The sequence below is a fragment of the Aotus nancymaae genome, unplaced genomic scaffold, assembly GCF_030222135.1.
Source record: "Aotus nancymaae isolate 86718 unplaced genomic scaffold, 86718_ANA_hifiasm-v0.15.2.pri h1tg000016l, whole genome shotgun sequence".
Taxonomy (NCBI): domain Eukaryota; kingdom Metazoa; phylum Chordata; class Mammalia; order Primates; family Aotidae; genus Aotus; species Aotus nancymaae.
This window is the reverse complement of record NW_026988428.1, coordinates 3,270,209-3,284,335: the sequence shown is the minus strand read 5'-3', so window position 1 is coordinate 3,284,335 and position 14,127 is coordinate 3,270,209. Positions and strand designations below refer to the sequence as shown.

The following is a 14,127-nucleotide window of genomic DNA, read 5'->3' as shown; positions in this document are numbered from 1 at the left end:
TTGAGCAACATGCTTGGTGATATGGTAGAATGTGGAAATTTGTGCTGAGGTTAACATCCCCTTAGGAGAATACAAATCATCAAAAAACTCAGGTCAGATAACTTAGAATGATTGAAGTCATGCTACATTTTGGAAATAGAGACCTAGGACTATTAAAAATGGATAGCATGGATTAATTCCAAAGATTTATTCTCAGTTATACTATAGAGTCATTTGCATTCCATCCATTTCTCTAGTAAATTAGCCACTGATAATCATAATTATGACCCTTAGGTACGATAAGACAGTGAAATGCCTCCTGAATTATTAAAAAGTGTTAATTTATGTCTACTCTATATGCAGTTTTTGAGTATTTTACTGCATTGCCACTTGCTGAAAATTGGTTGCCTGTACGTGTGATAGATACATAAGATTAAATTTTACTCATGGTAATATTTCATTAGAAGAAAGGCCTATTCCTAGTATTGAGTAAATATGGTTATATTACATAGAGATTTCCTCTAGATTTCTGTTTGATATCTGTGATCTTAACTGACTTGCTTGTTAATTTTAGGTAATGATTTAAGAAAAATAATGCCAAGCATCTGTGTAATGATTTATTATGAGCCAACATTGTCATATATATTATTTGATTTATTATATAAGCCCCCAAAGGCATTATAACCAACATTTTATAAAATAAGCCTCAGGAAGCATAAGTGGTTTGCTCAAAGCCACATAGCTAATAAGTGGCAACGAGGAGACACAATTCCAAGTCAAGAACCTTTTTCATTAAGCTGCAGCCATCTTGGAAACTAGTCTCTCAGCATTTATATCAGGGCATTTCAGCAAGCCTTGGGCCTCTCCATATGTAAGCCCATCTGGCAGCGTGTCTTTCTAGAGCTTGTCAAAGCAGGTAATATCAGCCAACAAATCAGAGATCCAGAAAACTTGTAATCCTGATTATCTGTGCAAACAGATAATGTCTCCCATAATACATTGCATTCCATCAACTTGGAGAGAGCTACACAGAATGCATCCTTTTGTAGCGACTACTTTACTTATTCTACAATACAAGCAAGACCCATAAGAAAGAATAGTAAGCTTTGAAAGAAAATGCAGGTATAGACATTCTCCACTTCCCTTGGATACAAAACAGGTTTTCCATCTTTGTTTGATAAAAAGAACAGGCAGTGCCCACTCTAAAGAGGCAATGTGAAATAAGAGAGAACTCTGAATGGGCTTGATTATCACCTCCTGCTTTTTAAAAAAATTCTAATCAGAAATCTGTTTTTAAACAAGCTGCACTAATGTGAATAAGTGACATAGAAAAGCCATTACCTTGAACATGCTCCTATGAAAAGTAGCACAAGAAGGTGAGGGCCATCTTTGAGGAAGACAGACCTTTGCCATTAATATTAAATAATTATCTGCAAGGAACAAATGATGTCTGAAGGTAGGGCTGATCTAGAGAAATTGGGAACACTAGGGCAGGTTTCAACTTTTTCATGAGATATTACTGATACTGAATGTAAATTTCCAACCAGAATAAAGCTGATAACAAAGCAATACTACATTCATTTATTCTGGAATATTAAAGAGAAATGGCTTCTTATATATAAAGCCACTTATAATTATTTCTGACATGCTGAGTGTACTGGGGACAGAGAGAATAGAGGGTGATTGGGAGAAACGAATTTTTAATGGGATGTCAGTCTTCAAAGATTTGAATGAGTAGTCCCAGAAATGATCATTCTTTAAGTATGACACTGCCACTTAATAAACGAACAGAGAAAATATTGAAAGGAATTCTGTCAACATTTTGGAACGACTGTAATTTTGCACAATCAAGCAAAATGACAAGATCAAGCTTGATGTCATGCTATACAACTTGTAATTCTGTGAAATTATAAAACTTGCGAACAAAAGGGAATGAGAAATGTGTAGCATTGGCATGGGAGAGGCAGGGAGATAGGGAGCCTGAGATTCCAGTTCTGTCCCCTCTGACCTTGCTGATATGCAAATTGTTTCATTATGTAAAAAATAGCAGGGGTGAAACAATCAAGGTTTCCTACGAAAAAAAATTTCCAGTTTCACCACAGAAAAGATAAGTTTTGCATCTGGAACGTCTGAGAGCATCTGAAGTGTTGTCTCATTAAAATTTATGATCATCGGAATTAATTCACATTCATTTCTTTAAGAACCAAATCACCTGGGTTGGATTTGTATGTGGAATCATAAAAAAAAGGATAATGAGAAATGACGGCAGGTCTATGGAGTGGCCAACGAGAGACACTGGGTAGATGTGATCTTTTTTAAACTTTCTGTTTGATATTTGGAGATTATTTGTTGGATTTCATATATGATATGAAATAAGGAGTATCCTTTCTAAAACTTAAACATCTAAATATCTTTAAAAGAGACCCGAACATGCAACAATAAAAAAAAAAATGAAACTGCCACAAGAAAATAAAATTTTTGTATTTTGTTCAGAAAATCTGAAAAACACATTTAATGAACCTCGAGCAGCTGGGGTGGGGGGAGCGGTCATGGAGTAGCAGCAGTGATAGCTGCAGCTAATAATGCTTGTTGAAGATACTGGAGATAACACTGTGACTAACACTGTGGTTAAGTAACTTAAAGATGCTCTCAGATAGGAATTCTGAACATCAGATAACTTCCCCACATAGTTACTGCAACAGTCCGTTCCCTTTGCTAGGGAAGCTTCATCCTCTCAGTGAAACCAGGTTGCCTTGTTCAGCTCCTGGCAGTCTTTGTTCTTCACATCCCCCTGGTTGTCTGTGCCAAAAATCCACGGTTGAGGTTGCCAACATCTCTTGACAGTAGAAGTCGTTTGTGTCTTTCCTTGTGTTTCCATTTTCCTTCTAATCATTTAATTGCTATGAAGAATTTGTTTCTACTCTAACACTTCAACCATCTCCTTCTACCTCCACGGGTTCTAATTCTAAAACTGCTGCTCACTCTATGAGACTTTTGGCAGATGGCTATCTCTGGGACATGCTGTCCTCATCTAGAGACCTGGAAGCTGATGACTGCTGAGATCCCATTTCAGAATGAGTTTTCTGGCTGGGCGTGGTGGCTTACACATGTAATCCCAGCACTTTGGAAGGCTGAGGCAGGTGGATCACCTGAAGTTAAGAGTAGATCAGCCTGACAACATGGCGAAACGCCGTCTCTACTGAAAATACAAAAATTAGCCAGTGGTGCATGCCTGTGATCCCAGCTACTCAAGAGGCTGAGGCAGGGGAATTGCTTGAACCTGGGAGGGAGAGGTTGCAGTGCTGGGAGGCAGAGTTTGCAGTGGGGAGCATGGGTGAGTGCACTTAGGATTAACATTGAGACACATTGATTGTGCCTGGTTTTCAGTCTACTCTCTTTGTCCCACATGAGGCTACACACCAACTCCTTTATTCAAAACTTTAATTCTTGACCAAGGCACTAGCTATATATCAAGACTTTCTTTCTTTATTTCAGGATTGCCAAAGAATATCTGGTCTCTGAGGTACTGGGACATGAGGCAAATGTGTCTCTCTTTACTGCCAGCTCCTTGGGGACCAGCAAGAGGCTCTCAAGGTCCACAGTGACCAGACTGGAAAAAGGCAGTTCGGTGCATCCTGGGAATATCCAGGCGAAAGTGTGAGATTTACCTAGAATAGCTTCTGGGCCTCTGGGGTTTTCATGCTGTCTCTGGTGAAGGTGTTCATTTTAGAACTGAAGCAAAAAGGTTTCAATCCATTTTGTTTTCTCTCTATAGCACTTACCGAATAGCTCTATGCAAGTTGGATGCTCAGTAATTAATTTTCTCCTAGTCCCTGCATTACTTTTTCTTTGGGATGGACATTTCTATTTTATGTTCCAGAGTAGCCATTTCTAACTCACCCATGTGACCTCAAAGAGTTGGGACTTAAACATAAGCCTAAGCACTCAGATTATTGAGAAGTGTGAATTAAAAAATGGACAAGCTGAAGATAATGGACAATTTTGCTGATGTTTAATTGCTCAATTGTTAAAATTGAATCACTACCATCAAGGTCAATTTGACTTAAGTAACTCTGTTTAGAAATATGAATTATGATATAAAAACAAGGAAGCAATACTTTTATGTTATTTAAAACCTTGCCGTATAGAAAAAGCTACTTTCAGGCCAGCTGCAATGGCTTACACCTGTAATCCCAGCACTTTGGGAAGCTGAGGTGGGAAGATCGCTTGAGCTGAGGAGTTTAAGACCAGCCTGGGCAATACAGTGAGACCTTATCTCTACTAAAAATACAAAAAAATTAGCCAGGCATGGTGTTGCGCACCTGTAGTCCCAGCTACTGGGGAGGCTGAGGCAGGAGGATCACTTGAGCCCAGGAGATTAAGGCTGCAGTGAGCCGTGATCATGCCACTGCATGCCAGCCTGGACAACAGAGAGAGACCCTGTCTCAAGAACAAAAAGGCTATTTTAGCTTTTTAGGTGATAACATTGTAAACTCTGATGACTTTTTAAGTGGTTCTGTCATAATCTGTAATTTGTCTATGTTCTTGAAAATAGGGGGAATAAAATTATTTGTGAAAATATGTCTCAGTGAATTTTTAAAGCCGAATTTTCCCTGTGCTGAAAGGATTTCCTATGAGAACAACAAATTTTTCTTAAATCTCTGTTAATACTTTCACACTACAAGGACAAATTTTAATTGTCAATGCTTAGTTGCAGCTGAAGGCTAGTCTATATAAACTAAATATAATAACAGAAGTTCATACTTATCAAATGCTTGCTTATCATGCAGTGGGGTCAGCATTTTATATGGATTAATTTATTTAATCTTCACAATCCTAAACTATAGCACTATTTTCATTCTCATTTTATAGACAACAGAACTAAGACATAGAGAAATAAAACAACTTGTCCAACTTGGAATAGGTAGCATTAGGATTTGATCTCAGTAGGCCTGATCTCATGAGGTTACATTTAGGTATATGCTCTCTTATTCTTAGGCCCAAATTAAAAATTTTTATTTTTACAGTTCCTTTCTTATTTGATATTTTTCACATTTACAGATATCTTAAAATATAAGTTTTGAAAGGTGTAAAGGAAATCCTGAGTGAGTTTAGAAGAATGAGCCTGGCGGACAGAGTAGTTGAGAAAGTCAAGCTCTAGTTCCAGGCATGTTAATTCCATTCATATAGGAAGGAAAGAACCAATGTCGAAACACCACGTTTTAATTTAAATGTTTATGCATAATGATATGCCAGCTTCATCACTGTGGCTAGGCCGAGCACATCACCATCTAAGAGAGTATAGACACTGGAGCCGGACTGCGCAGATTCAAATCCAGCTCTACCATTTACTAACTACATGATCCAGGGCAAGTAACTTGCTGTCTCTGTAATCCTGTTTCCTCATCTGTTAAATTGGGCCAATAGTATCTATCTTATAGGGTTGTTGGGGGACTAAATGGGTTTCTATACACAAAGCATTTAGGACAGTGCTTGTGGCACATAGTCAAGTACCATAAGGATGTTTGCTACTTTTATTATCACCACCTGACCACCACCACCACCACTACCATCAGCATCATCAGGTGACTGAAACATTTTTGGCAACAATTATATTTATATTTATATTTAAACATTCTCAGGGTTTTCAGAAGATACAAAATTCAACTTCTCTTAGATGAACTTTGCTAAATAAGGCAATTAGAGCAACTAGATTTCTTTTGTTTTATAATTTGAGTGGTAATTTAAAAAACTAATCAGCCAGACATTGCCATGACTCCATCTGAAGTTGGAATTTTGTACCCACTAAAAAAGGATTTGATGTATAAATTGTATGAATGACTACCAACTGAAACAGAGTGACTAAACACTTATCTTGAAAATCTGAAGTTGAGATTGGCAAAAAAAGTAGAATTATGAGCTACTCCCATCTGCAAAGTCCAAGTGATTAGGGAAACTGAATTTGAGTTTGACTTAACTAATTTATTTTGGGGAGATATTGAGAGAGGTAAGCTCTGATAGATTCCCACACAGTTAAATCTTTACTTCTGCTTTCTTCGATGAATTGAAATGGATGCACTCTGCAGCCCTCTGAGAGCATTCACAGGGGTGAGACAGGCTTTATTCCTCCAATACAATTTAGTCCAACTCTGCAGCTCACCTATGGGGAAGGCTGGCAAAATTCCAAAGGTGATTAGTGTTTGTTTCTATTATTTCACAGGGTGGTGTGTGTTTGGATGGATGAAAGGGAAAGCCTATAATTTCATGGCTGTTAGTAGAACATTTCTGCTAAACCACTTTTTATCTAAAACATTCAAGATGAGTCAAGGGCACGGTACTGTCACCAGAAGCGAATGTACCTATAGATGTTACTAAATCTTGACTGAGCAAGTTGGAAAAATGTAAATATTTTCTCCAAAAGGTTGATTACCTTCTAATCCGTTTTGTTGAGATTAAAATCATCTTTTTAATTATTTAAACTCTGTGAATTTCTCTCTGTAAATGTAAGCATTGTGAGCGTAACCTGGACCAGTTAGGAAAAATATTTCATTTTAAAATTGTGCCACCACTGTCTTGTTTAGAAAGAATGACTTGGGTAAAACCAAATGTTGAGTTATCAAGTATTTCAATACCCATATTCATCATCTGCTGTAAGTGTAAGCATCTTCTCATTCTTACAGATTCTTTGAATTACATTCTAAATGACTACCATGTAAATAGATTAGAACAACAATCATGTCGTGCTATTTTGTTGTCATGGGTCATTTTCATAAATGTTCAGTAATTTCATTGCACTTGTGTAATTAGGTGAAGAAACTCCACCCGAGCATCCATGGGTCAGCTATGTGGACTCTAGCTGCCAAAGGCGCTTCTCCTTCTGAACAGAGCGCTTTGCTCAGCCAGTGTAGACATGGCCTGATAAACAATGGAACTTCTCCCTTGAGAACTGGAGTTTGGATTGATCTAATTCTTTAACTCAAAAATGTGCACAGGTTTGATGAGTGGTTAAAATGCCTGCCTTTTAGTAAAACAAGAGCTTAAATTGACAGTACTGTGAAGAATTCCGTAATTTATAATGAACTTGAAAGGCAGTAGCACTCACTGTTGCAAAAGCTAATCAAGGGACTATCAAATCAAAGTTTTCACATGAGCTTAAATACCTGTGGCAGGGAGGTTGTTCCTGCAGGTTTATATCTGTCAGGTCTTAACATTAAACCTGTCACAGTGCAACATGGTCCTGTCACTTTTAACCAAGATGTCACATACATTGTGGGAAACACTCTGCTCCATATTTTTTTTCCTAAGATTTTACCAGGAAAAACAAAGGTAGAAGAAATTTTTTTTTCTTTTTTTTAACACTGCATTTTTATTTTGCAGATTCTCAGGATGATGGAGTGAGTGATGGAGTAGGTTGCCAACTGTAGTTACTCCACTCAGCGCAGAATGGCTGCGGGGAAATAGAATCAGACATGCCCAAAGAATCTGCTCAGGGTGAAACAAATACCTTTGAGGTTTAAATCAGGTGTGTAAAGAATATTGGAAACATGACTTCTTGTTGTTTTGTTTTTGTTTTTTGTGTGTGTGTGTGTGTGTGTGTGTGTGTGTGTTTTGGACTGTGTTTGTTGAAAAAAGAGAAAGGCTGATGCTTTTTGCCTGTTTTTCCAACTCTTTTAATGCTATAAAATACACCCCAAATTTAACCCATTCTCTCTCCTAGGATTTAATATGCCCTATTTACTCCCTTAAAGGTCCTGTATTTCATCAAAGCTTTAAATTTTAAAAGCATGATTCTAGTTTTGTATATTCAAAAAGATTTTGATTTTGGAGATATTTTGGGAATTGAACTCAGATAGGCTTTACCATTTGTCTAGTTCTTTAGGAGAATAAATGCTATTTGCAATATAGAAGTTAGGTGCCAGAAACCTAAGAAAGTTATGTTCAAATTATTTTTAAAAATATATTTTCACATCGCCTTCAAACAGTTGTTAAATGGCTCAGAAAAAAATCAAGCCAAGTCAACATTTTTTAAGAAAAGACAAACCACTTTGCCTTACACGATGAGGTTGTGCTTAATAACCTATGTTTAATTCATTCAGAAACTACACAATTTTTGTTGCTATATTTTGTTAGAAAGGAAGGAGAGGCTGTTTCTACAGGTGTCATAGAAAAATCAATACTGAGCCACGGATTATTGGATCCCATAGAAGCATGGAGACTTGGCAGTGAAATTCTTCCAAAGGTGAGTAGGGGCATTGATTTTCTTTCCCATGACCGCAGAAATATGACACAATGAACAGAGGCTAAATTTAGACTGGAAATAAGTCTGACTTGAAACTGTACTGTAAAAATATTAGTGATACCTCTTCAAACAAACAAATGAGAAAATGTAAGTAGAATCTGAACATATGTATTTTTCTTATTTATTTTCTTAGATTCTTTTCTTTATTCTCTTGGTTACTTTTGAAAAATAAACCCCCAAAATAGATGCCTTGACTGACATTTTATCTGTAATTCAGATCCTATGATTTCTTTGTGGAATACCTGTGTTAATGCGATACAAGAGTCTCTCTCTTAAACCTATAACCAAGAATGCAGCAACCAGTCAGTTTCTAAGAACTAGCATATTATTTTCATAATCACAATCACACTTAAAATATGAGCCCATCAGTGACCTTCCTTATTTAAGCTATGTATTTTTCTAGTTAATTTGTGCTATAATGTTTAGACACAAACTTACTTGTTTACATATTTTACAGTTTCTTCTAGATTTCTTAAAGTTAAAAAACTATACATAACGTATTGGTTGTTTGACTGCATTGCTTAGCATTCCATCCGTGCAGGCAGACGGTGTTCCTAGGTTTGGAAATATAAATCCCGTGGGAATTCAGCTGAAGAACATTTTATGCATCACTCATCCTGTTATGAGCCCTGTGCTGTTCCCTCTCTCTACAAGGTAAGAGATTTATTATGAGTTGGCTTCCGGAAGTAGAAAATGTTGCATGCTAATGGATCTTGCTTCCAAGTGGCTTCTGGAGCTCATATAGAAATTGCTTTATAAGCAAAAGAATAATTGGAACAATTCAAACTAGGCACACATGCGTGTTCATCTGTCCCCAGGTAGCGTTTGGTTGTTCTATCCTGGGATCTACATTCTATAATATTATCTTCCTCATGTGAAGTGAGATGGTAAATTGTTCATTTTTATAATGAATTTGAGGAGTAGAAGATTAAGGAAAATAATTTAGGTCTCAAAGTAGGAAATTGACAGATTACCATCTTGCTTTGTCTGGGGATAGACACAATTTGAGTTTTAGTAATTTGTGGGATCAAAAATGGATTATAAGAAAGTTAAGCCTGGTGCAGTGACTCACACCTGGAATCCCAGCTACTTGGGAGGCTAAGGCGGGAGGACCACTTGAGCCCAGGAGTTTGAGACTGCAATTAAGCTATGATTGTGCCACTACACTCAGCCTGGGTAGCAGAGACCACGTCCCTGTAAATAAAATAACATAAAAAGATAGTTAAAATATAAAATGCTAGCAAGTTCACAGTATTATAAAAACCGTAGTATTGATTTTTGCTGGCCAGTCAAATATTCTTACCTTTTTTTTCTTATTCTGAACTTTCAGACTGGCTGAAACCACAAGAGTTGTTTACATTTTGTACTGATCACCTAGTTAATACTCTGACTCTGATTAATACCAAAGACAGTGTTTTATAAAAGAGATTCTCTATTAGAAGGATGCACCTGCATTATTAATAAAATCACAGGGAAATGCAACATTTTGGATGTCACATCTGATAAGGTAAGATTTTATCATGTCCCATAAGGTGTGATTTCATGTGATTTTACTTATGACTATCCCAGGCCCATGAAAGTTAATTCATTTATCTATTTGATATAGAAATCTATAATATAAAGCTTCATATACATTATTTAAACTGTGACCTAAAAGCCAGGCTACTGAATGTATTTTGCTTCTGTGTAAGTCACATTATTTTTTACTGTTTTTTTCATCCTTTGCAGCTTAGAAAACTATAACTCAATACATCATGCAGCATATTCAAATTAAAATATAAATTGTGTACATCATTATTCTTGGGGAGGGGGGAACGAGAAAGGCATGCTTCTCTGTAACCCTGAACAAAGTTTGACTTTTGATGTGTGAATTCCTAAATGTGCACAAACCAAAGACAATGGTATACATACTTTGACATGTTCTGAAGTTAAACGAGGACACGAGGATTGTGTGATAAGTGGCAGCCTTGTGTCTATTGTAATAATGTAACATCTGCGTAAGAAGAAGAAAAGTACAAAAAACAATAGCGAGATGATGGAGAAGCCGAACATAAGTAAAGTTCCAGGTACCTGTTGATGCAATATGAGAATAAAAATATCTAGCCCTCTGTGTATGCTACATATACTGTAATCCATCAGAATGGAGGCACTGTCTTTGTGGTCCAAAAATATTAGTGTGTTCAACACTGCTACTCTGTATGTTTACATTAAAATCCCTCATAATATGTAAAATAAATTATCCACATCTGAGCAATGTGATATAGTCATTCTCTGTTTGGGTTAAGCATATCTTATGACTTTCCTAAAACGTCGCAAAGATAAGCATCTACTAGATAATTTGCGATTTGTAAAATATCATGACTCTCTGAGGGGAAGTGGCAATTAACAGAAGCCTAATTATCTTCCATGTGAAGAGGGCCTGGGATGCTGACTTTGGGGAACGCAGTGTCTTTGGCTCCTTAGCATTTTCTTGGCTTGCTTTGTTGTCGTCCTTCTGGTTCTTTCTGGATCCATCTCTCTTTTGTTTCCATTTGAATCCTCTATTGTATTCCAGTTGGCAGTTAAAGAACAGAAACACAGCAATAAGACTGAGTGGCTACGTTTTCCCAGTGCCACCAACCGGGAGTTAAGCTGACTAACATTTTGAAAGCCCAGCCCATTTCATGCACAGCAGGATGGCAGGTAAAAGCATTTCTGTATTAAAGTACACACTTTGTTTCTTCGGGTTCTTGGTCTAATTTCTCTTGTTTGCCAGTTGGGGGAGAAATGAAAGTAGGTTGGGGATGAAATGCCTGGGGTATTTAATCAAATGCCCAGCAACTCCTGATTATAGGTTGCAAAAATTTCACTTTTGAGGATTAACTATGGTGGATTTTTCAACCCAAATGAGTGTACTCTTCTATCCAGCATGTTATGGGACTACTTTCTACCACTGCCAAAATAGAATGCAGTAGAAGAATTTCAGGTAGTTTTAATTATTAAAAATTAAATATGTGGGGTAAAAAAATCCCATTAAATGTACATGTTTGTGAAGTACCTCAAACATATACGTGTGTTACACAATTTTACATGTCATTATTTGCTCCTACTAGAACAAGAAATTGAGAATGAGTTTCACAGTGTTCTGTTAATTTGATTACTGTGTCCTAAGTGGTAAGTATAAACCTCCTTGTGTACTTTGTGAAGTTCACTTAATTAAGCAAATATTATAAAGCACATCACTGTGCTGATCCTTGACCTTTTGGCTTGTCACGCTCTTGTGTTGGATATCTTTTTCTCCTGTGCATGCAAATGAAGCTTAGGGACAGAAAGAGTGAGGAAAAGCATTAGCCCTGCTCCCTGAATAGCAATGGACTGTGGAATTGTTTTTTGGAGGGGACTTCCCCTGGGAACAGTGAAATTGGGATGAATATTATCAGTTTGCATTGACACTGAATGCATTTTTAAGGAAGCTTAGATCACTCTCTAAGAGTTATCTTGGATAGGTGAATGCAATACACAGTTGCAGTAGGAAGACTAAAGTCCTGAGATGTGTCAGATGATGGTGATAATGTCATAATTCATTTTATGAATGAATCAAAAAGTTCCTCAGTTAGTGCCTACATGATCATATATTGAAATAAATTTTACAAAGCCTTTTCTTTCCCTAAGTTAGAGTCTGCACATGCACCATCTTACCATGGAATATAAACCTGCTTTGTTTGGTTTCATATTCTATGACCATCCTATAGATATTTCTTATCAGATTAGATCAACAGTTAAAAGAGAGTACAGTGGAAAAATAAAATAACTTTTTCAAAGTTTTAGCAGGAAAAATATGAATAATTAGAGGTGAATGCATGTGCGTGCCATGACTGTACCTAGAATCTTCTCAAGGACTTGAGTCCCTGTCTCTTAGTAATTAGACGAATTCTGTAGCCAGTTTGGCCTTAGGCCGACAAGGATATTCTATTTATAAATGTCCTTTGGGGCCCATGAGGAATTTTGGATACTCACTTATTTTCTTAAGAGAGGTTCAGGATCAATAAGTTCAAAATATTTCAAAGTTACCATGCACTTCTCTTTAACTATAGCAGCACTGCCATGGATATAACCAAAATCATTCAGACACTCAACAGGGAAACTCTACCGCACTCTAGTGCACTAAATGACCCCCTCGTTGTCTAATTACATGAGGTCTTATGTTTGTTTAGTGCTTTCTGGTTTTCAAAGCCCTTTCCTCAGATAGTCATGAATGAGGGTAAGATTTAGAGAGGTAGGGCACAAGGATGGTTTGTTTTTTTGCATTTCTTTTTCTAACTTGTTATATGAAAAATGCTAGAGAATAAAATGTGTTTTGTTTTTTAATCAAAGAAACCATGCAATGTGAATCACAGCATAATTGTCAGGAGAAGGGGAAGGAGGCAGTCACCCTTCAGCTACTGTGGTTTGTAGGGGTCCACTAGGCTATGTTAATAAGCTTACAGCTCAAAAGAAGGCTGAACCATTTCTCTCTAATGTGACGTGAAGATAAGAGACCCCTCAAACAGATTCATCTTTAAATATGAAGATCAAGGATCCATGGTTCAGGTCAAATACCTGCACACACATATTCATTGAGCAGACTAGTCTAAATTTTTCAACAAAGTAATAAAATTAGGGGAGGGGTGAGAACAAGGACTCCTTGGGTCTAGGGGTGTTTCCCCAAGCAGGTTTCAAGCAAAACCATTTTTAATTAGAAGCTTTGTGATTTAACTTAGAAATTCACTCTATTCTCTTATGATTATTTTACTATTTTAAAAAGTTTTAATAATAAGGGGCTTTGGCTTCCTTGCTACAGGGGTCTAGAATATTGATATATGTATGAATGTAGGTGATATCATGATAACACTAACACTTAAGTTTGGTGCACAAATGTGGTGGTTGAACCAGAATTGGACTGGTTCACCTTCCTACTCTACTGCTTACTAGCCGTATAAACAGTTTCTAAACCCGCTTCTTAACTATAAAGTCAGGAAAGTCATCATACCCCCCCCCCATAGAGTGGTTGTAAAGATTAAACAGGATAGAGTGTATAAAGCCTATGGTAAGAGGTTGATGAGTCTTAGCAATGATCTTTAATACTGTTGTTATTCATTGCCTGTCTTTGTATGTATACACTTATCATCTATACAAAATTTTTCTGTGTAATGCATTATGATTTGAAAAATGTTGCGTAAAATTTCCTAATAAAATATTAGAGAATTGCGTCAGGAGATCATGATAACTACAGAAACTGGGAAAATCGTGAAAAGCCAGTATTTCCCATCGGCATGGCCAGCCTTTCTTGAGAAGGGGCACTCTCTCCTTATTTGCTCTGCCTCTCTGTTTTCCTCTGCTACTAAGACCTCCTTTCAAGTAAGGACCTGAAATTCATCCACGCAAAGATCTAGACGACTGAGAACATTTGAGGTGCTGCCCTTGCGAAGGTAACTGACCTCTTATTAAGGGTCAAATACTAAGCCGATGAGGTTGCAGGCACTGGTAGCAGCTGGAGACATTTGTCTGACAGAATGATCTACCCTTGGCCTTCACGAGCTGTCTTCGGAGTGGTAATGGTTAAGTGGCCAATGGGTAAGGTTAGTTCTGCCGCTGAAGGGGCCCGCTGGGGCCTCTGTGGGGTTTGTCTGACATCCTCAAAGGCTGCCTCTGTCTCTAAGCCTGGGGCCATTTAGGAATGTCTGTCAGCTTTTTCAATTTTTTTTCCTTTTCTCCCATTTATACCTATGGGTATTGAATCTAGTTATACCTTAAACACAAGCTGTAATCGTTTGAACATTTTTTCCTAATGTTCTTTATTTTTGGATAGACATCAATTGTTTTTTTTTCTA

The 14,127-nt window shown here is 37.1% G+C and overlaps 1 long non-coding RNA gene across 1 annotated transcript in view; it reads left to right on the top strand.

Annotated features, from left to right (window-relative positions):
* LOC105728745 (uncharacterized) overlaps positions 1-14,127 on the top strand; it is a 100,688-nt gene that overhangs the window by 21,725 nt on the left and 64,836 nt on the right. Inside the window, exons 5-9 of the long non-coding RNA XR_010342906.1 lie at positions 7,357-7,501; positions 8,110-8,218; positions 8,804-8,932; positions 9,609-9,785; positions 10,833-10,960. This is a non-coding gene — a long non-coding RNA (uncharacterized LOC105728745). The remainder of the gene's footprint in view (positions 1-7,356; positions 7,502-8,109; positions 8,219-8,803; positions 8,933-9,608; positions 9,786-10,832; positions 10,961-14,127) is intronic.